The sequence below is a fragment of the Oryctolagus cuniculus genome, chromosome 4, assembly GCF_964237555.1.
Source record: "Oryctolagus cuniculus chromosome 4, mOryCun1.1, whole genome shotgun sequence".
Classification (NCBI taxonomy): Eukaryota; Metazoa; Chordata; class Mammalia; order Lagomorpha; family Leporidae; genus Oryctolagus; species Oryctolagus cuniculus.
Genome location: NC_091435.1, coordinates 91,305,910 through 91,328,972, shown reverse-complemented (window position 1 = coordinate 91,328,972; position 23,063 = coordinate 91,305,910). Strand labels below are relative to the sequence as shown.

At 41.4% G+C, this 23,063-nt stretch overlaps 1 protein-coding gene across 19 annotated transcripts in view; it reads left to right on the top strand.

Annotated features, from left to right (window-relative positions):
• Window positions 1–23,063, top strand: part of LPP (LIM domain containing preferred translocation partner in lipoma) — a 727,525-nt gene that overhangs the window by 173,742 nt on the left and 530,720 nt on the right. For all 19 annotated transcript variants that reach the window (XM_070072379.1, XM_051859193.2, XM_051859192.2 and 16 more), the window contains one exon: window positions 10,132–10,185. The gene's annotated coding sequence lies outside the window, so the exon portion shown is untranslated. The remainder of the gene's footprint in view (window positions 1–10,131; window positions 10,186–23,063) is intronic.

Below are 23,063 nucleotides of genomic sequence, written 5' to 3'. Positions count from 1 at the left end.
TGAGTAAAGAAGATGTGGTATATGATTACTTCTGTTGTCTTTTATCCGTCCAGAGATTTCTATTTTTTATATAGATGCACTTGGCATTTAGAATTTATTTTAAGAGTTCCTTTGTCATGGTGTCTCTCCTCTTTCCCCTTCTATGGATGTTATTAGTATCCATTCTACAAAAATTCTTATTTCTAGATTTATTTCCCTTTTTATTTTGTATATAGAACAGAACTTTTTTTTAGCAAATATTGTTTTTCTCTATGAATTTTCTCCATGCTGCCTACATTTCTACTCATGTTCAGCTTTTGTTTTCTATGAAACCATTTACTCACCCTTAAAATGGGATAATGATAAATGGCTTATTGTAAATTGTCTCATTCTTCACTGAACCCCTAACTTAGGGTTACTTAATAACTTTTGTAAGCATTTAGTTGAATAATACATCTTGATAAATTAAATGCTCAGTTAATTGCAATTCAATAAACTAACATCCTATATATATTGGGCTAGGTATTAAGTTGTTACATAGAATGTTATTCATCCATCCACCAATCTAGCCATCCATCCATCCATTTATTCATTCAGTGAACATTTTTTGAGTACCTGTTAAGGAACAGGTGTTGTACTTAGAGTAGGATTCAAGGAATGAAGCTATACAACAAACTGTCTTTAAGATGCATGATATACTAAAGTGCTAAGGCCATGTGACAATTTTAGTGGTAGAGATATGAAAGCAAGCATTATGGTAGTTTTAAAAGGAACCGCTTTGTACAACTCTTTTTGGGTCCAGAAAGTCTTCACATCAGAGCTAACACTTAGAGCTTGCTGAAGAGCTCGTGTTCAACTAGAAAGACAGAACACATACTAGGGTTTGCAATGTTTGGTTATAAAACCATTTTTGTAAGAAGCAACTTAAAGGATCCATGTGTTACTCTTGACTCCCTCTTCTGCTGCAGTTGCATGCATGCAACATTTTCCATTTTTCTATAAAATTTTGGAGGCCTAGAATCAACACAATAACACACTTTGGGGACCTAAAATTTACATTAATGCATATTTCTGTATTTCCAAGTAGGAATAGCAACATAGACACATAGAAATAATCTTATGATGCTAGGTTGCCTTATAGAGTATTTCACTATCATCTCATTTACTTGGGATTCCTGAGTGCCATATGCATTGTTTCTGATAGATATTAACGCAAAAATTAGCAGTGAGAAACTATACATAGAAGATTTTAAAATATTTTTTCCTCTATCCCAAAAGTGATCATGCTGTATTGTCTGATTTAATTGATCACAATACCAAGTTTGCCCATAATCCGGTGTATAGAAAGGAGTCCCTTTATTGCAGAAGATTGCTACCAGTACTAACACTAATTATACTTCATTGGGTTGCATTGAAGAGCAGTCAATTAGTCTGTGTGGAAGCAACAATGTATATAGCTTTTGTCAATAATTATAAATAAAAATGTAAATTTTCAGTGCCCAAATGGCTATTCCAGTGAAGGTGAACTTAATTTCATTAATTCATTCTTATTAGTCTCCCCAAACTTTCTGAGGTAGCTTTCTGTCTTAATACTTTGTTTACCCCAAAGTGCCTGCTGACAAATGCTACATGCCCATTGAGAACTTGTTGATGGATTTTTTTTCCCCAAAGAACAGTCTTACATTGCTTGGTGACAGGGATACTTTCCTGAGCAATGTGTTGTTTGGTGATTTATTGTATGAATATCACCGAGTGTACTAAAGAAACGTAAATGATACCACCTTCTACACATCAAGCGTATATGGTGCGTATTTATATGGTTTAGCCTATCATTCCTAGGGCCATGATGCAAAGAAGAACGTGAACTTAAGTGCAAGAGAAGATGATGCTATCATAAAGAGAATAATCAGAAATTGCTATAAAGAGCTATATGCCAACAAATAGGGTAACCTAGAAGAAATGGAGATTCCTGGACACATACAGCCTGCCTAAGTTGAGCCATGAAGACATAGAAAACTTAAACAACCCCATAATCAAGATGGCAATTGAATCAGTTATAAAGACCCTCCCAACAAGGAAAAGCCCAGGACTGGGTAGCTTCACAGCTGAATTTTAGCAGACATTTAAAGAAGAACTAATTCCAATTCTTCTCAAGCTATTCAAAACAATCAAAAGGGAGGGAATCCTCCCAAATTCTTTCTGTGAAGCCATCATCACCTTGATTCCTAAACCTGAAAAAAATGCAACTGAGAACTACAGACCAATTTCCCTGATGAACATAGACGCAGAAATCCTCAAATTTCTAGCCCACCGAATCCACAACACATCAGAAATATCATTCACCTGGACCAAGTGGGATTTATCCTTGGTATGCAGCAATGGTTCAACATTTGCAAATCAATCAATGTGATACATTACATTAACAAACTGAAGAACGAAAACCATATGATTATCTAATAGATGTAGAGAAAGCATTTAATAAAATGCAACACACTTTCATGATGAAAACTAAACAAATTGGTTATAGAAGGAACATTCCTTAACACAATCAAGGCAATCTATGACAATCCCACCAACAGCGTCCTATAGAGTGGGGAAAAGTTGGAAGCATTCTTACTGAGATCCGGAACCAGACAAGGATGCCCACTCTCACCATTGCTATTCAGTATAGTCCTGGAAGTCTTAGCCAGACTAATTATGCAAGAAAAAGAAATCAAAGGAATATACATTGTGAAAAAGGAAGTCAAACTATCCCTATTTGCAGATGACATGATTCTATATATAGGGAATCTAAACTCCACCAAGACTACTGGAACTCGTAGAAGAGTTTGGTAAAGTAACAGGATATAAAATCAATACACAAAAATCAACAGCCTTTGTATACACAGACAATGCCATGGCTGAGAAAGAACTTCTAAGACAAATCACATTCACAATAGCTACAAAGTAAAATCGGATAGCTTGGAATAAATTTAACCAAGATGTCAAAGATCTCTACATTGAGAATTATAAAATATTAAAGAAATAAAGATACAAAAAATGGAAAAATCTTCCTGTTCATGGGTTGGAAAAATCAATGTCATTAAAATGTCCATACTTCTGAAAGCAATTTACAGATTCAGTGAGATAACAATCAAAATACCAAAGACATTCTTCTCAAATATAGAAAAAATAATGCTGAAATTCATATGGAAACAGGAGACCCAGAATAGCTAAATCAATCTTATACAAGAAAAAAAAAAGAGGCATAACAATACCTGATTTCAAGACATACTACAGGACATCTGTAATCAAAACAGCCTGGTACTGGTACAAAAACAGATGAATAGACCAATGGAACAGAATAGAAATGCCAGAAATCAATCCAAGCATCTACAACCAACTTATATTTGACAAAGGAGCTAAAATCAATCCCTGGAGGAAGGATATTCTCTTCAACAAATGGTGCTGGGAAAAATGGATTTCCACATACAGGAGTATGAAGCAAGACCCCTATCTTACACCTTATACAAAAATCCACTCAAAGTAGATTAAAGATCTAAATCTACATTCCAATACCATCAAATTATTAGAGAATGTTGGGGAAACTGTGCAAGGCATTGGCACAGGTCTTTTTCTTGGAAAAGACCCCAGAGGCACAAGCAATCAAAGCCAAAATTAACAAGTGGGATTACATCAAGTTGAGAAGCTTCTGTACTGCAAAAGAAACACTCAAGAAAGTGAAGAGACAACCCACAGAATGGGAGAAATTATTTGAAAACTATGCAACTGATAAAAGATTAATAACCAGAATATATAAAAAGATCAGGAAACTCAACAGCAAAATGAACAACCCATTGAAGAAATGGGTAAAGGACTCAAACAGATATTTTTCAAAAAGGAAATCCAAATGATCAATATACATATGAAAAAATGCCTAGGATCACTAGCCATCAGGGAAATACAAATCAAAACCACAATGAAGTTTCACCTCACCCATTTTAGAATGGCTTTCATACAGAAATCAACAAACAACCTAATCCATTGTTGGTGGGAATGTAAACTTTTAGAACCACTATGGAAGACAGTATGGAGATACCTCAGAAATCTGAATATAGACTGACCATATGACCCAGCCATCTCATTCCTTGGAATTCATTACCCAAGGGAAATGAAATCAGTAAATAAAAGTTATCTACACCCCTATGTTTATTGCAGCTCAATTTACAATAGCGAAGACATGGAATAAACCCAACACATCAACTGTAGACTAGATAAAAAATTATGGGATATATACACTATGGAATTCTACAAAGTGGTAAAAAAATGAATTCCAGTCATTTACAACAATGGATGAATCTGAAAAACATAATATTTAGTGAAATAAGCCAGTCTCAAAGGGACAAATACCATATGTTCTCCCTGATCTGTAATAACTAATAGAACACCTAAAAGCAATCTGTAGGATTAAAATTGGCACTTGAATAGCCCTTGTCTTGACTGTTGAGGAACAGGGTGGTTTTTTTTCTTTTGTATACTATGTTAACTCTTTATTTAACAGAGTTAAACATGTGTGTAAAGTTAATTGAAGATAGCATTTCTTTTTCACTCAGATCTATCAAGAGAAGTGTTAAAGTCAAGATGTGTGAAGCTGCTGGTGGTGTAACATAGCTTACTATTTTACAGTAAACATTTTTTAATAAGTAGAAGGAATAACCTCTAAAATAATGACATACTGTTTTGCATAAGAAGTATAGTAAATACACAAATCAATACTATAGTCACTTAATATGTTTTATGTGTTGTATGTAATTGTATTGCTACCCATTGATGCAACTGGCAGTACAGTAAGTTTGTTTGAACTAGCAGCACCACAATATGAGGAATGTATTCACTATGACATCACTAGGGGATAAGAACTTTTCTGCCCCTTTATAATCTAATTCAAGACCACTGTCCTATATGTGATCTATTGTTGATCAAAACCTCATTATGCAGTGCATGACTGTACTGATCTAAAAATCCAGTGCTGGAACTTTGAACGCTACTTACATTTTTACTTAGAATTCCTAAAGGCTGTCTTTGAATTTCTAGATTGTGAGTTCCATTGATAGGACACTTATAAATATCACATTAACGTTTAACATTACCTTTAGGCCAAAGCAATTTACTTTTTAAAAATCTGATTAATCCCAACACAATCAGCCAGGATGTCAGAAGATTTCAGTGCCTCTGATCAATGCTGACAGGCGAGGAAATTAAAATCAGGGAGGGAAGCAATTAAATACTGGCAAACATTACTTTAATGAGACAATCAAGTCATTCATAAGATATGGAATATGTTCTTTTCTTGATAAGTATTTTAGTGTGGCAGGTGAGAGGGTGCATTTGAAAGTATTCTTTGAATGGGATTTGATGACTGGAGTGGAGGGCATTGCATGTTTGATGCAGTCAAAGGCACCCATTAATAACAAACATTTTAGTTACTTCTGGGGATGTATTTCCATGTTTAAAATTGTGCAGTTCTAACAAATGTTAACATTGATAATTTCTTTACCATTAACATAGATAATCTTTATCTTTGCTCTATGATATTTACAAAAATGCACAAAATGTAGGCACAGTGATTCTTAGTCTTTTTGCAATGGTTTAGGTTTTTTGCATGGATAAGGTTGCTGGATAAAGAGTGTCAATTTGTTAAGTCAACAACAGGAGTCACTGTGCACTTACTCCTCATGTAGGATCTTTGTCCTTAGTGTGCTGTACATTGAGATTTAATGCTATAACTAGTACTCGAACAGTATTTTTCACTTTATGTTTCTGTGTGGGAGCAAACTGTTGAAATCTTGACTTAATGTATGCTAAACTGATCTTCTGTATATAAAGAGAAACGAAAATGAATCTTGATGTGAATGGAAGGGGAGAGGGAGTGGGAGAGGGGAGGGTTGCGAGTTGGAGGGACGTTATGGGGGGAAGCCATATTTTGGAAATTTATATTCATTAAATAAAAGTTTTAAAAAAATGGAAATGTATACTTCATACAAGTTCTAATAAAAGATTTGCAAATCATAGTACCAAGATCAAAACCCAAGTCTTGTCTTCTAGTGTTCTTTTCAATATAATGTCCTCTCTTTGGAATGAGCATCAAGGTCAACAGGGATACCCAGTTATATTTTATTGGCTTAGTGAAAGTTTGTTTGTTTTTGACAGGCAGAGTGGACAGAAAGAGAGAGAGAGAGAGAGAGAGAAAGGTCTTCCTTTGCCGTTGGTTCACCCTCCAATGGTCGCGCTGCAGCCGGCACACCACGCTGATCTGATGGCAGGAGCCAGGTACTTTTCCTGGTCTCCCATGGGGTGCAGGGCCCAAGCACCTGGGCCATCCTCCACTGCACTCCCGGGCCATAGCAGAGAGCTGGCCTGGAAGAGGGGCAACCAGGACAGAATCTGGCGCCTCGACTGGGACTAGAACCCGGTGTGCCAGCGCCGCTAGGCGGAGGATTAGCCTGTTGAGCTGCGGTGCCGGCCCAGTGAAAGTTTTATATTTTTCTTTTTTATTTTTTTTTAAAGATTTAGTTATTTGAAAGGCAGAGTTAGAGAGAGAGCGTGCACGAGTGAGTGCTTCCATCCGTTGGTTCACTCCCCAAATGGCCGCAATGGGTAGGGATATGCCAATCTGAAGCCAGGAGCCTGGAGCCTCTTCCAGGTCTCCCCACATGGGTGCAGGGGCCCAAGGATCGGGCCATCTTCCATTGCTTTCCCAGGCCACAGCAGAAAGCTGGATCAGAAGTGGAGCAGCCGGGACTAGAACCAATGCTCATATGGAATGTTGATACCGCAGGTGGTGGCTCTACCCACTATGCCACAGTGCTGGCTGGCCCTGAAAGTTTTTTTTGTTTTGTTTTTTTTACAAAGCTCTGTCATATTTGCTCATTTATACTATGACACTAACAAAATATGAAGTATTAGGTATTTTTAGGCTTGTCTAATGCTTCTTTGTCATAATTTGTTATAATTTTTGTTCATAATGTTAGGATCAGCATCCTGCTTCAGATTTGTCTTGTGGTGTTTTAGTGGGTTCAGAGGATAAAATGGCTTGTGAAAACTCCATTGAACAGACCCCTTTCCCTGCTCTTATTTCCCATGTCCTTCCATTTCTTTTTACTATTTCCTAATCCCTGTCATTTTTCTTGCTTCTCCATTTTTTCTCAGCTTCCTTTAATTTGTTTTTCTTTTCCCAAATTACAGTAGAAATTATTAATAGCCCTATCACAATATCATCTAGGTTTGGTAGGTCTAGCTTTGCATGGTTAATAATAACTTGAAGTTTTGTAAGTTTGAGGTTGATTTATACGGATTTATATAATTTCAGCTGAAATTGCTTCTGGAGGTGAGAACCTTTTTCTTGGGAGAGGATGAATGGTTTGACAAAAGTATGTAGACATGCCAGATTCTGGGTCCACAGTCGTGAAATACACAGAGACAGCCAAGAACAACTGGGTTCAGTACCAAGCGGCTAGTGTGGGATTTGTCAGTTGCCCCAGATGTCTTTGTGCATTGATGGCAACTACATTGCATTATGAAATACACAGGAGCTTTTGAGGACACGTGATAAGCAAATCCTGGGAAGAGGACTGGGGACCTTTATAGCTAGAAAACTTAAGGAGGGACTTAGTGATGAAGGACCCAGCGCAACATCTCACCGGTGCAGATTCTAGTTCTTTCTGTGGCTTATGTTTCAACACTTTGCTGGAAGAACTGCATCTCTGAAACTTCACTGGGGAGACCTCAGCAGGTGCTCATGGTAACCCTGCCTTGAACACGTCTTCTGCCTCAGCCTAGTAATGTGTCACCTTCTGGTTAGACCACAGATGGTGAAGTCTTTTCTCTCGCCTTTCACTTGTGACTGAAGTCAACATAAATGTGCTTTCGTAATTGAATTTTATATTATACACTCTGTGTTCCCTTCCTGATGTTCAGTTACTCTCTTTAAATGGCAGGCTCCAACTAGGAAGCTGCAGCATGGGACTGCGATGGTGCTTCCTGGTTTTAGTATCCAGATATCTGCTCATTATTAAGTATGTGATCTTTGAAGTTTGATTTCTACACTTATAAAGTCAGTATCCTAGGGTCTCATTGGAGTTGCCATGTGAGTGATTTGAGTTCTAATGTCATATTTCTAAGCCGTAAAACAAAGAATAACATTAAAGTAAGGTTAATGTTTTGATTTTTGGTGGCAGATAATGAGCTTCTTGCAGGGCGTCTTGTCAGCCATGTTCTTTTCTTAATTTGATTTGAGTCCTTTATGAAAACAGGATATTTCATCGAAACTTTCCAGGGGCCTTGCCTTTCTCAATAAATCTGTCCATTCTATTAAAACACGTTCCCTTTACTTATACAGTCCGGTTGGAAGCTCCATCTCTCTTCTGAACCTCTCTGATTATAGGCCCAGACTTTCAATTTGTGATGCATCAGCAGATCTTCCAGCTAAAGCAGTGACTCTTTTGGGGGTGGGGGCTTGGGATTTTAAAATGTTGACACCCTGTCTCTTCTAATGAAAAGTTCTTGATTGTGTTGGTTTTTAGATCAGTTGTGTGAGAGTGACCTAGGTAAATATTATGGTCTTTTAAAACCAGAGAATATGAATGAAAAAAATACCCAGCCCAGAGATACTCTTTTTTTTTTTTTATAAAAAAAGATTTATTTATTTATTTGAAAGCCATAGTTATACAGAGAGAAAATGAGAGGCACAGAGAGAGGGAGGGGGAGGGGGAGAGAGGGGAAAGGAGGAGGAGTGGGGAGAGGGAGAGAGGTCTTCCATCTGCTGGTTTATTCTCCAGTGGCTGCAGTGGCTGGAGCTGTGCTGATCCAAAATCAGGAGCCAGGAGCTTCTGAGTCTCCCACGTGGGTACAGGGGCCCAAGGACTTGGGCCATCTTCTGGTGGTTTCCCAGACCATAGCAGAGAGCTGGAGCAAAAGTGGAGCATCCTGGACTCAAACCGGCACCCACATGGAATGCTGGCACTGCAGGCGGTGGCTTTACCTACTATGCCACAGCGTTGGCCCCCAGAGATAATCTTTAGCATTGTATGTGCATAACATTATTCTGTGTTCGTATAAGGATGGGATCTCAGGAAGAAATGTTAGAATATTCTATACCACTGCAGGCACACACTATGGCATAAAATCTTCCAGAGCAAAAGTAGACACTATAATCCTCATTTACATATGAGGAAATTGCCCCCTAGAGTTCAGTCACTTAAATTCATTGATAAAAGTTGGGTAATTGTGTCTGGCTCTGCACCCCATGTGGCTTTCCCACTTCCTCATGTCATCAAATAGCTGGTTCTACTTGATTCTTGCCCTTCCACAAGCCTTGTGGCCCAAGTCAGTGAGTTGTGTGACCTTGTGTTTGTCCAGTTTAATAATTTAGGAGAATCTAAGTTAGAAATGAAAGAGCCCTGGGCTAGCATGCAGAGCCCTGGGTCCCAGTCATACACTCCGCCGCATACTATACTGTGCAGTCTTGGAGATGTTGCTTGCCTTCCCCCCCCCTTTTTTTTTTAAATTTTTATATATCTGAAAGACAAAGGGAGACCAAGAGATATTGATCTTCCTATTTACTGGTTCATTCCCCAAATGCTCGCCACAACTGGAGCTGGACCAGGTTGAAGCTAGGAGCCAGGAACTCATTCTGGGTCTCCCATGTGGGTAGCAGGGAACCAAGTGCTTGGGCCATCACCTGATGCCTCCTAGGCTCGAGCAGGAAGTTGAAATCAGAAGCAGAACCAACAGTAGGACCCAGACATTTTGAAAAGAGATGTGGGTTTCCCAGCTGGTGCCTTAGGTGCTGTGCCAAGTGCTTGTCCCCACTTACCTTTCCTAAACCTCAGCTTCTGCATTTGTAAAGTGAGGGCAACCATACCCCTCTCACATGGTAGTGATGAGAGAGGTCAGCTGCTTCCTTCCTTTCCCTGGGAGAGCTTCTGGTTCCATCACCTATGAAGTGAGTAGAATCATCTCTTCCTGCTTCCCCTTAGGGTTTTGATGGAGTAAAAATAATGGAAATGAGGATGTTTTCTAAAACAAGAAGCTGCTATAGAGATAATGAAGTTCTGGTTGTTAATGAATATAGAATTAGTGCCCAACACTAACTTTCACCCATTTCATTTACAGACACTAGCGCTGCAGTTGTGTGTGCACTGATCCTGTAAGAGCCAGCCATCTGAGGTAAGAGACGACTGGCATCTGTACGTTTGTGGAATGCCAGTAGGCACTGGAGTCAGTAATGGTTATGGTTGATTTCACTCATAATAGAAGAAATACAAAGGTGCTTCATGAACAACAGAACCCGTAAAATGGCCAGAATGTGAGTTTCCCTCCTCTTATGGCCTCTTGATTTATTTTTCCCGTTTAGTTCCTAGCTCTTAAGGTTTAGTATCAAGTATCTGGGCAACATAGAAGACTCAGATTTACCAAGTGATTAAACTGTGATATGATTAAACTGTGATATGCTGTGGACTACTGTGTTCTTGCCTATTTTATTGTATCGTTGACTAGTATGTGCCAGAGGGCTTTTCACCGGATTACTTGACCCTTGATTGAGTGCTTTTAATGATACTATAGTACCAGTGTTACCCTGCTCTGAAGGGGCTGAAGATTTCTGGTAGGGTTAATCACTACCAAACTCATCATCACCAAATTTATAATCCAAGTCGGCAACAACAATAAGAAAAAAATCCCTAAGTGCACAGAAGAAGTTAGAAGCTTTTGAAACCTAGGACCAATTGTGTCTTTACTCCACTCTCCTGGGGCCTGATGTGGAGGCGATAAGCTCTTATCTGAAGAACGTATTCATCATGACTTTGCCAAGAAAACAGAAGGCAGTGAAAAGAAACATTTTATTAAAAGGGAGCTTCATAGTTGTAAAATTTGCAAAATGTGATTTGTTTTGGAGCTAACCTGATGATATCTGCATCTCCTGGTGAGCTCTTCTGTGTTCTAAGAAATCTTTAGAAGGCCCAGTCAAAAAGAGGAAAAGAAGTTCAATGGTGTTCCTAACAGCAGGTCCTGTAGGATCATCACTTTGTATAAGATTTGATGTTATTTAAAGTACTGTAAACATTTGTTTGATTGAATATTTTATGCTTTTGGTGTTATTTCTGTAATGCTGAAGTGCAAACATCACCGTAGTTGCACAGACTTTTGAAAAACATTGCAGTTGATTGGTATTGCTACATATTCGGAGGACTTAACCAATCTGGGCAGAGTGGAAATTGGGGTATTAGGCTAGTATAGTTTTCAAAGCTAATACTCATCATTTGTATGAATTAACACATCATGCTCAGGTTCCTAGAAAAAGTCAGAACAAAAAATAAAAGCATGGTTCCTGCCTGTCTTTTAGTAACCCTCTAGTTCACAAAATGACCATGCAAAAGGCTCCTGTCTAGTGTATTATTTTCATGAGAAATGCAAGTATCAGAAATGAATGTCTTGTAAACCTTTCCTGTCTTTTTTTGACAACTGTGTGATGCACAGCACCATGTTGCTCATTTAGAAAATGGCAGTTAATCATACTCACCCTCCCCCAGATGCCAGTTGTTAAATATTAATAGAAAAAGCTTCAAGATGGGGCTAGCTATGTCCCCCTTCCCAACTAAAACCCATCCTGAAACTATAAAGAGGGGTTTTAAGTAAGAGTTAAAAGATAACAAAAGTTGCTCTTGTGAAGAGAAGTTTTATCTGTCCATGCCTTGTCTCTATCATTTAGGGCTAGGAGCTGGTGGGAAGGGAAGGATAGCACCTTCTCAAATTGCCTTGGGGAGGTGGCAAAATAAATATTCTAGGGGTGTGCTGTGGCCATTTAAAATTGTCTTGTATTAATTGGAATCAGTGGTAGTGACGAAGAAGGAATAACAGTTTAAATAAATAATTAGACCTGGCAGTAGACGTGTCAACAGGTACCTACTTAATGAGCTTAATCATTGTTTTTCCTCTGCTTTCAACGTGGCTCCACTGACTGTGGTGTGTTCCCTGTCCCATTTCCAAACCAAAGCTATTTAAAGCTGCACTTCATGGAATCTGAAATGGTATACTCTGTTTACTATTTAGAGCTGATACCTAATGTTCTTTAATAGGCAAGATCTGTACTGGAACAAGAACAGGCTTCTGGCCTCTGTAGACTGTTGATTATCCATGTTTTCCACAGGGTGATTCATTAGGGGATGAATACTCCATTAATTCTCAAGGACTTGTCTATATTGCCAGAATGAATTGTTCATTCTGATTTGGTGGAAACAACCCCAGTCTACCTTAAACTAAATTAATCATTATTGGTTTTTTTGAAAGATTTATTTATTTATTTGAAAGACAGTTACAGAGAGAGGTAGAGACAGAGAGAGAGGTTTTCCATCCGCTGGTTCACTCCCCAGATGGCTGCAATGGCCGGAGCTGCAGTGATTCAAAGCCAGGAGCCAGGAGCTTCTTCGGGGTCTCCCACATGGGAGCAGGGGCCCAAGGACTTGGGCCATCTTCCTTTGCTTTCCCAGGCCATAGCAGAGAGCTATTGTTTTTTGAAGTGGAGATAGAGCCATAGTTAAAAAGGAAATTATTTTCCTACTTACCTGGATAGAATCTCCTGGTTCGTAGAAGCAGAGCAATGTGGTATATGTTCTTGGAGCCAGAAGCCATGATAATTCCATATAATTCCAGAAGCCATATAATTTCAGAAGCCATATAATTCCAGCTCTGATGTGAACTGGCTGTCACCCTGACTAAGTCACCTGCCTTCTCTCACTGAGATCCCGGTTAGCATATAGCAGCAAAGCTGTCCATTGATCATGGACATGGATTACTTCTAGTTCAATGGATTTTTAAAAAATATCTGATTTTATTTTCTCCATCCTGCTCTCATGTTTCTAAAATCATAAGAAAGTCCCATGGCTACTCTTGAGTTTGTGTGTGGAAATAATTATTCTGCTGTTTAGCTTTTACTACTTTTACATTTCAGAAGAGCAGCAAGTGATTTGAATGATCTGTACACTATGATTGGGCATTTATACATTGGTTGTCATAACTCCAAAGGCATGTAATTTATGGTTAGAGTAGAAAAATAAATCCATCTTCCTCCATCCATATTGTTCCATTATTGGGGCATCTTGTTAGAGGATCTGGTAAACATATCCACTATTAACACTAATTTTTTTTAATTTTATTTATTTATTTATTTATTTTTTTGACAGGCAGAGTGGACAGTGAGAGAGAGAGAGAGACAGAGAGAAAGGTCTTCCTTTGCTGTTGGTTCACCCTCCAATGGCCGCCGCGGCCGGCGCACTGCGGCCGGCGCACCGCGCTGATCCGATGGCAGGAGCCAGGAGCCAGGTGCTTTTCCTGGTCTCCCATGGAGTGCAGGGCCCAAGCACCTGGGCCATCCTCCACTGCACTCCCTGGCCAGAGCAGAGAGCTGGCCTGGAAGAGGGGCAACTGGGACAGAATCCGGCGCCCCAACCGGGACTAGAACCCGGTGTGCCGGCGCCGCTAGGCGGAGGATTAGCCTAGTGAGCCGCGGCGCCGGCCAACACTATTTTTTACAAAATTATTTTTATTTGTTGGAAAGGCAGAGTTACAAGAGAGAGTGAGCGAGAGAGACAGACAGAGAGATCTTCCATTCACTAGTTCATTCTCCAAATGGCCACAATAGCCAGGGCTGGGCCAGTTCGAAGCCAGAAGCCAAGAGTTTGATCCTGGTCTCCTGCATGGGTGGCAGGGGCACAAATACTTGGGCCATTTTCCACTGCTTTCCCTGGGCTGTTAATAGGGAACTGCATTGGGAGCAAAGCAGCCAGGACAGGAACTGGTGCCCGTGTGGGATGCTGGTGTTGCAGGCAGTGGCTTAACCCTTTTTGCCACAGTGTGGGCCCCCTGACTATTAACAGTATTAAGAGGTAGATTCTTCTTCTGTTCCTTTTTCAGGGTGGATCATTGGAAGTGGGAAGAAAGATCAGAGTATGAAAGCCAGAGACTTCAAGAATCAGTTTAGCCAGGGCTCCTCATTTTGGAGATGGATATTTTGGGGAAGGGAGAGAGTCTATTTTGTATAAGTGTTAGTAGACTAAAATTCTATCTTTTATCATTGTTTTAATAGAGAAGTATCTTTGTGTAAATTGTCCATTCTCTTCCCAATATTTGAAAGTCCATTGTCTTTGAGGAAAATCCAATGTCTATGTCAACGCAAGGCCGTGAGATGTCCTTAGCACTTAGGTGGATTCCAGGCATCGTCTTTAGTTCCGTGAGGTAGTGGCACACAGGTTCCAGCGGGCCTCTGCTTTCTGTGTTTATCAGGAGGCACTGGATTCCCGTGCAGCCCTTCCTGAGAGGTTATTTGACCCTGTCTTCACTACTGTCTTCTCCACCTGCCTCTTGCCCTTTTGTGATCCAGTGAATTGTAGGAAGCTGACCATGAAGTTAGCTTGCTGTTTTCCCTGTAGTTGGGAACATTAATGAAGAGGAGACAGATGAGAAATTAACAAGCAGGAGGACAGGAGAGTAATTGCCAGCACAATGAGCATGAGTTTCAGGCCTGCAGTTCCCTACTGCCGCAGCTATGCAAGACTGACACCAACTGCTCACTCTTCAGACCCTTCTCTGCCTTGTTCTTGTGGGACTCGGAAGCAGCTAGTACAGTCTTTGCCAAGATCCAACTCATATTTTCATGGGACTTCCAGGGACGGAGAAGACAGTAGGATTTATCTGTCAGATGAATGGGAAGTTAAATCTAAGCAGTTATCTTAAACCTCATGGGAGAGAGATTCAGAGGAAAAATTATTTTATGGAGTCTGAGGTTCGAATCCTGGCTCTTATGTATTTGCTCTGATGTCAGTCAATGCATAGGCTCCCTTTGAGCTTCGGTTCTTCATTTTCGAGGTGGAGGAAGGTAGGTGGAATAGATGATGTCAAAGCTTGCTCCTATTCTGGTTTGCATGAGTCTCAGGTTTACAGCCCCATAGTTTGCAGCCAACCCATGTCTTGAACTGAGAGCCCCATCTCTCTGGTTTGGAGTGGTGTTACTGTAACTTCTATTACCCATACTTTCTAAATAGCATGTTTGAAAATCCCTCAGCCTTGTCTTAGTAAATCAATGTTCGCTGTCAGTTGACAAGTCTTTGTCAAAGGACTTTCTTAAGGCAATGGTTCTTAACATGCATGTGTGTGTGTGCGTGTGTGTGTACGTGACACATGTATGTGCTTGGAATAGGGTGAGGATTATGGAACTTTTTGAAACTCAGATGAATCCATGAAATATCTGAAAAATGCACACCTGCAGAGATTACTGTTTATCATTTCAGGAGCAGTGTGGATGCTCTGAAGACCATATATGAATTCTAGGTTAAGCAAAAGATATTTATGTGGGAAGTCTGAGATGACATTTGGATGACTTTCATTTCCTGTTGTTGTGGGATTTTTTTCCCACAGTTAACCTATTGTTCTGCTGAGTGTCACCCTTACTCATTAGCATTAATTATTGACATTCACAAGTCTCACACTGTTGAATTTTAGTATTGAAACTTTAAGAAAGTCTTTATTTTAAAGGCAGACACACACACATACACACACACAGAAAGAGAGAGAGAGAGAGAGAGAGAGAGAGAGAGAGAGTGAACCTAATCACTGGTGTATTCCCCAACAGATAGTTATGGGTCAGATCGAAGCCAGGAGCCAGGAACTCAATTTGGGTCTCCTACGTGGGTGGCAGGGGCTCAAGTACTTGAGCCATCACCTGCTGCCTCCTAGGTTGTACATCAGCAGGAAGCTGGATTCCATAGTGGAGCTGGAACGCTGATATGGGATGCAGGTGTTCTACCCAATGTCTTAACGGCTGTGTCCAAAGCCTGCCCGTAAGATTGAAATTTTCATCCTGCTTTCTACTTATAGAATTCAGTTACTCACTCACATGCACTTTTAACCCACAATCTGTTAAATTTTTTATCATTTTAATACATTAGAAACTTATTTCCCCCATTTTGTAAAAGAAAACTATGCTCAGAGAGGTTGAATAATTTGTCCAAAGTTGTATAGATAATAAACAGCAAAGTCTAGGTTTAAATCCATTATCTTCTCTGAAATCTATCTACCTCCAGAGATAACACTGGATATGAATAAGAACAATGAACAAATGTCTAAACCAAAGAGATTTCTGGTGGAAAATAGTAAATGGGTCCCCAGGGGGCATAGAGAATGTGTGCTATGGGACTTGAGAGAGGGACAAGACTGCACATTTTAAATCACTTGTAAGAGAATGGTCATTCATTAATTAAGTTCTTGGCACTTTAAGGCAGTTTAAAAAATATTGGACAACTGCATAAATGCACTATAAGGAACTCAAAGTTTTCCCAACTTCTGCAGGTTAATGGTCTCTAGAAGTGAAAAAAGGGGACAAAGAGTTAGTTAGGGTCACAGTGCCCTGATCATACTGTGAGTTATCTACTGAATTGGAATTTCAATGCTTTGGGGAATCTGTTTGTTGTTTTTCCCATGTTATATGGAGCGTGGGACTTTTAACAGAGATAGACTTCTGACCATGCTTAGATCAGCACAAATGCAGATGTGAGCCGCTCAGATGTGGACTCTGCCAAGTTGTAATGACTGCCACATGTGTGAAGCTAGTCCTTAGTGCTCGGTGACCCACCGTGAGTATGTAAGGGAGCCACAGGAGTGAAAGACAGCACAGGAGATGGGAGAGGCCTCCGCGGTGGTCAGGGGCAGCATGTTTAGTGTACGGATGGAGAAACAGAGGCTCGTAGAAGAAGCATGATGTGTTAAAATTCAGGCCGCAGGTGAGTGCCTCCCTGCACATAAAGGCAGACTTAGAACCAGACTTTATACCAGCACTCCATAGGAATCTCGGATTTGGAGCTCAACGTTATTAAGCACTTGGTCCTCGATAAATGACTTGATTCCTTTGAGCCTCAGCTTTGTTGTCTGTAAAATGGAAGTCATACCCTACTGGTGGTATGTCAGTGATGTTTAGTGAAATGCCACAATGCTGTTCAGTACACAGAGGAATGAGTGTCCGTATGACTAGTAACCCCTGTCACAGTTGTCCACTTTTCATAGGCTGTGTTTCTCAGCTTCATCTTGACACTTTGTAGGTCCTTGATTCTCAGTGTTTGGTATGAGAATCTGCAGCATCAGCGTCACCTGGGAGCTTGTTAGAGATGCAGAACCTCGGGCCCCACTCCAGACCTCCCCATTCCGAGTCTGTTGGTTAACAAGATCCCCAGGTAGTTCCTATACTCATTAGAGCTGAAGCAGTGTTCTTTCAGGCCCCACAACAGTATCAAGGCTCTTGGCCCTGGCCTGCTGCCAACATTCTTGGGGCACGCTGTACCCATGCCTGGAGATGGCGAGTGGGAACCCTATGGAGTTTCTCCCTGGGAATATGGAAGACTGGGTTGAAGGGATCTAGCAAGCTTTATCTTTTCAACGCCTCCCATTTCCTCAGAAGTACTATTCTCAAAGGGTCCAGCTGGAATTGGAGTTCAAGGCTTTCTGATCCTAAGTCCATATTCTTTTCATTAAGCCGTGATGTCTCAGTCAAGAGGAATGCTGGGCTGTATGTATGATAACTCTTCATTCCCAATAATGTGAATATTTCCACACTGGCTGCTTTACTCTATTACTCAACTCCTCAAGGGGAAGAATGAAAAAATAAAATAAAATAAGCTTGACTTGAAAGCCAGGATCCTGCAGCTTAATCAGTTATTTTCGTTTTTTAATGAGGGTGACTATTGTGAAATAAGTAATTATTAATTACTGAAAACTAATGAAATATTTTAGTTTCCTTTTAAAAAGCATATGGAAGCTAAAAGAAAGCATATGGGTGTTTTTCGGGAAGCATATTGGTGAATGGACAAATTATAGTGGTGCCAATATGCCTTTGCTGTCTGGCTGGGGCCATTGCTACATGTGCTGGCGTCTGAGTTCTTGTGTGTTTTAATGTTTTTTTTTTTTTTTAATTCCCATATGAGAAAAAAAGAGAAGGAGGAGGGAGGGCGGCAGGGAGACAGGGAGGGAAGCATCATTATGTTCCTAGAATTGTGTCTATGAAATACATGAAATCTGTTCTCTTTATTTTAATAAAAAAATTCCCATGTGATACATGCCTTGGGTTGCCTCTGGAGCTACAGAGCTCTGTCTCATAAATCTTTTGCCATGCTTTTACTCAGACATAACTAGTTGAGTGTCTACTCAATATAAAACCTTTGCTACAAGTAGCTGCTATGGCTCCTTGTTTCCAGATGTTTCTCATCCTTTGCAATAGCCTGAGCGGGCCTGCCCCACTGGTAACTAGATGTTGAGGCTCTGTTTATTAGTTTACCACAGCACTGGGGCCTCCCTGCTTCATCAGTGACTCTGTGTGAGGCCCTTGGCCCGCCACTGTATCTCAGCACTGCAGATTTCTTATGTGTAAAACTGGAATGACAATACCAGCATCCTTTAGCTACTAGGCAGAGCTGTTTATCCAATTTGTAGTCCATGCCCTTTGCTCCTCCTCTCCTTTCTTTTTTGTTTTATCTTTGCTACATATTTAGTCCATCTAGTAAAACACTTGGTGGATTTAGAGTTGGTTGAAACTATTTTGGCTGCCCTGGGGATGGCATGTATCTAGGCTTGTACTGATCAAAAGCAGTATGAGATGTTTGAGCAAGAACTTGGCTGAATGTCAGAGAACCAGGTTCCAGATCTGTCTCTTCTGTAGCGTTTGCTTAGCACCTGTAAGAAAGGTGGTTTGCTAAGAAATTGAAAGCTTGCAGTTATACAGAGATGAGTTTGGTGAGGACCAGTCTAAACTCAGAACAATGTGCAAGCTCAAACATTCCATCTTGAGACTGAGAAAATTTGGAGAACACTTTTTATCTTAGGTGTTTCTTAAAGAAGTAGGGACTAGAGTAGGTTTTAAATAATTAATTACACATTGATGAAATATTACAGGGAGTTAGAGTAAATCTCTGAAAGGCAAGAAAGCTCAACCCCAAAGCGTGTGAATATTGGTCAAAGAACACAAACGCGTAGTTGAGGAAAATCCTGTGTTTTCTGGTGAATCTCTGTCTCTTCATCTGCAAAATGTGAGCTTTGGTCAACCCAGATTTCAGGAATCCTGAAGAACCTCAGCTGAAATTCTACTAGATTTTGTTTTTTATTACAGTTAGATAAGCCACTTTAGCTGAATTTGGGCAGTTGCTAGTGGCCATGGAGCGAAGTCAGAACAACTGTCTGCCCTGGCTACAGTGTTCTTCCCGCTAACCACCTAGCATTCTGGTAGCAGGTAGGTCATTGTTATTCTAGCCTTTAATGAAACATGGGCTATTTAAAGTGATCTAGAGCATAAAACAACTCAAATTCACCAACTGTGGATACTGATGCCCCCTCTGCTGCAATGATTTGAATATGATTTGGCCATGCAGTCCCCCAAAGTCTTATGCGGATGCTGTTAAGGAGGTAGAAATTTAATCTAATCATGGTGCTTGGGGGTAGGGGTGATTAGTTCAGACTGGGCCATTAAGTTGGAGCCCCCATGATTCAGTGGTTTTAGAAGGATAGAGGCAGATATATACAAACGAGCTTACGCCCTGTCTTTTTCCATGTGATATTTGCTCTGCTTTGGGATTCTGCCACCAAGAAGGCTGTCATCAGATGGGGTCTATGGCCTTTCCTTTATATATTAGACTGCCTCAAGTATTTCATCATAGCAGTGAAAAGCTGATGAATAAAACCAGATCTATTATAAAGGTCACCTCCCTCTGTCTTACCTGTGTGGACCTTGCTGTCCTGCCTGGAGGACCAGCGTGTATGTCTCATCTTGGGGCAGCCTTCTCTGTCTATTCTTTGGCTCTAGAAGCCAATCTTAGACTGGACTTCATTTTTTTTGACAGGCAGAGTGGACAGTGAGAGAGAGAGACAGAGAGAAAGGTCTTCCTTTGCCGTTGGTTCACCCTCCAATGGCCGCCGCGGCTGGCGCGCTGCAGCCAGTGCACCGCGCTGATTCGAAGCCAGGAGCCAGGTGCTTCTCCTGGTCTCCCATGCGGGTTCAGGGCCTAAGTACTTGGGCGATCCTCCACTGCACTCCCTGGCCACAGCAGAGAGCTGGCCTGGAAGAGGGGCAACCGGGACAGAATCCGGCGCCCCGACCGGGACTAGAACCCGGTGTGGTGGTGCTGCAGGCGGAGGATTAGCCTAGTGAGCCGCGGCACCGGCCTTGGACTTCACTTTATAATTAAAATTCACTTGACACTTCCATCCTTGCATGATTTTTCTCCTTCCCTGTGTGCTCCCCCTATCCCACAGGTATTACCAGGGCTCTGAATGTAAGGACTACTTTCTGTTTCTCTGCATTTCCTATACCTCCTGGCACAATGCACTGGACGTAGTACACAATACAAAAAGCACATGGCTGTGTTCTTTAATGGTTTTTCCTTCTACTTATTGCTTGTTTCTAGGATGGGTATGAGACTTATAGGCATATAGAATTTCAGAACTGGAAAGCCACTTGCAAGCAGTCTGTCTAGTCTAGCCCCGTTTCCCAGGGAAAGGTCTGAGAGCGGTGACGATATCTCACTAAGCATTAGAAAGACAACTGGCTCCCGAGTCCTATCACTCAGCAGACTGCATCCCCCCCTTTTTTTCCTGAGGACCATTGGTATTTGTGTGGCACAGGTGCTGCTGTGATATCAAACAGATGAAAGCAAGCAGGTATTCATAGGGTATCTACTATGTGGCAGTCCCCATGACAGGTGCTTTCACATAGTTTAACTTGGTCAATCATCAAAAGCTAGAATTCCTACTCCTGCAGGAGGGAGACAGGTTGCTTGTCAACTGGAAACTTAGCAGAAGGCTTTGCCTGCGAGCTCTGAAAGGCACCTTACAGTGGATAGCTGAGAGGCTTCCCTCCTGGACCGTGGCTACAGGGCTGTGCTCAGTGGCATGCGTGAGTCTTCCATGGGGCATGCATTGTGGAGAAGAGTGAAAGTCTGCAGAGGCTGCGATCAGAATTGGGGTGAGAAGGCCTGTGAGCACTTGAGTGTAACAGGGGCTCAACTCCTCCACTCTCTTTCCACATGTATGTCTCTGAGTCTTCGGAGAGTTGAGATTCCAGTGTCTCCTTCCTAAGTGTTTGTAGATTTGCCTTTACTTTTTCCTGTTCCCTCCTACTCTGTCCTTGTCCATAGCTTCTCCTGACCCCAGCGAGTGTGTTTTCTCCCTCCTATTTAATTTTCTTCTATTTCTCTTGCTTCTCTCCTGTGCCCCTTACCCCTGGGTGGCCTAAGGTCTTGAAGACTCTCTGATAGCACAGTCCTCTCTCCCGGACTGTGTTGGCAGGGAAGATGATACACAGATCTGTTAAATACACACAGTAAAAATAGCTTCTGATCTCTGGGACTCGGTATTAGGCAAGATGATATTAACAAGGTTTGAGTGCTGCTCTGAGATGTGGCAGCTGCACCTGCATATTGGTGCTTTTCGTCTCTACCTCTGGCAGCTTGCGAGCAGTGTTGCCATGACACTCCTTGGGCTCTGTTTAGATCAGCTATTTTCTGAAGGAGTCCCTGACCTTCCCCACAATAGAAACCGTTGATGTGGTCGTGTCAATGCCTCCTCAGGAGCTGTGTGACTGGTGAGCCCCCAGCCATCGCTCAGAAACCGCCACAAACTGTAGGATACAGACCTTGGACATTTAGGAAGCAAGAAGCGCTTTTACATATTCTCTACTCTTCGTTTGATGGATGCTGAAGTGCATTCAGCGTCACTGAATGAAGTAGGGACAAGGCTGGAACAGAAACTCGGGTCTTCTAATAACCAGTCTAGTAGTGTTCCGCCTCTGTGACAGTGCCCCCTGATGGAAGGCCCAAGGGGTGCGAATGGTCAAGACCTGGGGCCATGATTGTCCGTAGGAGTGGGCAAAGTAGGTAGAGTAAGGAACTAATGAGAAGATGAGGGGATGTGCTATGGTTTGAATGTGTCTCCCAAAGTTCATGTGTTGGGAACTTAGTCCTCGATGAGACAGTGTTGGGAAGTAGGGCCTTGAGGATTACTCCTGCGTGAACGTATTCATGTCCTTGAATGCAGGAGCAGGTTCTGATCTCAGGAGAGGGCTGGTTATAATAATGCAACCAGTGCTGTCTTGCTCTGCTGCTGTTACTTTTGCCAGTCTGCTTTCTGCCTTGGAGCGACACAGCCTGCCGCCCTCAGCAGGTCCAAAGCCCTCTTACACTTCTGGCCTCTGGAACCAGGAGCCCAATAAACTTCTCTTGCTTATAAGTGACACAGTCCCGGGTATTCTGTTGCAATAACCTGAAGGGGGCTAAGACAGAGAGTGAGACACCGCAGTAAGTGCCCACGATTCCATTCAGCAATGCCAACCTACAGAGACCCTCTGGGACAAATCAGTCCATCAGGTTCCAGATTGGATCATTGAAAAGTGGATGCTTAAAAGGGCAGGAGGAAAATGATGTCATGGTCTCAGCTGCTGTGAAGCCTTTCCTGGCTCCCATAAGAGTCCTTCATTGTTAGGACCATGCATTTTTGGTACTTTATTATATAATGTCAAATATTCTTCCAGCGGCTCATGTGTGCGTTGCTGTCTGCTCTGCAAGATTCCAGAGTCCCAGAGGACAGAAATTGTGACTCAGATGGGTCCTCCTTATTTTTTTTCCTCCCTCCCTGCCTTTTAATCACAGCACCTAATAGACACCTAAAACTGTAGGATGTGCGTTCGTTAAGTTTGTGTTCAATTGAACATAGTTGAATTCAGATGATCTGTTAAAGTGTTTATTAATTGCTGGTGAAAGTTGGTGAATTGTGATTTCGGGGGGAACTGTGTTCTCATTGATTTAAATTCTGTTAAGGTTTCTTGTACAGTCTTTTAATTTTCAGAAAGCCCAACCTGGTAGTGTTATCTTCATTTTTGTAATGAAAACAAGTCAAATGACCTGCTCAAATTCACCTCTGGTAAGAAGGGATGGAGGTTTGCATTTTATTAATCTTCTGTGTCCAAATGTTATAATGTTACCTCTACTCTCCCCTTAGTCTTGTTTCATCCAGTGTGGTTCAGG